This window comes from Pristiophorus japonicus, chromosome 3, assembly GCF_044704955.1.
Source record: "Pristiophorus japonicus isolate sPriJap1 chromosome 3, sPriJap1.hap1, whole genome shotgun sequence".
Lineage (NCBI taxonomy): Eukaryota > Metazoa > Chordata > Chondrichthyes > Pristiophoridae > Pristiophorus > Pristiophorus japonicus.
This window is the reverse complement of record NC_091979.1, coordinates 122,299,086-122,300,307: the sequence shown is the minus strand read 5'-3', so window position 1 is coordinate 122,300,307 and position 1,222 is coordinate 122,299,086.

Sequence of the window (1,222 nt, the reverse complement as noted above, 5' to 3'; positions counted from 1 at the left end):
AGAGAGTGAGAGAGAGAGGAGGCTCACAGATGGAACAGTGAGAGAGATAGAGGAGGCTCACAGATGGAACAGTGAGAGAGAGAGAGAGAGGAGGTTCACATGGGGAACAGTGAGAGAGAGAGGAGGCTCACAGAACAGTGAGAGAGAGAGGAGGCTCACAGATGGAACAGTGAGAGAGAGAGAGAGAGAGAGAGAGGAGGCTCACAGAGGGAACAGAGAGAGAGAGAGAGAGGCTCACCGAGGGAACAGTGAGAGTGAGAGTGTCATGTATTCACCCAGCATTGTAACTCATGTATCAACTGACCTAAGTTGTACACCGTGAGAACACTGACCACTAGGTGGGAGACATTCCTAACCTGGACCTTCAGGTATAAAAGGGGAAGCTCCACCCACCTTCATCACTTGAGTGCTAAGGAATAAAGGACAGGTCACAGACTGACCTTCTCTCAGGCATGGGCCTCGTGTGCATTTATACTGTGTAGTAAGGACATATCAATGGCGACAAGAAACTGGGATTTAAACCACGCGAGCATGGCCACTAGCAGAACAGACGAGAGGTACTGTGTTAAGGAATGGTTGGGACAGAGATTCAACATTGTTAAAGCAGCACACAGTTCTCCAGGCAGACAAGAGCAGTCAGGCATGCCCCAACATGTAGTCGAACCCAGAGGGGGAGTTTGACAGAGACAATGGCAAGCTGAACAGCGCTTCACGCCATTGCAAGGGACAATGCGGCCAGTAATGGGGCCATCAACACCTGTTAATGGTGCACTCAAGGACAATAACAGGGGCAGTCAGGGACGATCGACTGTCAAGGGACCTTTTGTTTCAAACCGCAACTCATGATGGAGGCATGGAGGCATACATTCAGCCGGAGTTTGCAGAGATGAGCAAAATACCTGCAGAAATTGCAGAAATGGACACTGGGGGAAATCGCTGGAAGCTGAAGTTCAGCGAGTTCACGTCGAGCACATATACAGTTCATACACCAGGACGCCACCGATAATGATGAAAGTGCTCCTCAATGGCATCCCAGTATCAATGGAGTTAGACACGGGGGCTAGCCAGTCCCTGATGGGTATCAAACAGTTTGAAAAGTTGTGGGCATCCAAGGCCAAGAGGCCAAAATTATCGGCGATTGACGCACAGCTACGGACTTACACAAAGCAGATCATTCCGGTGCTAGGCAACGCCACGGTAGTCGTGACCCACAAAGATTCGG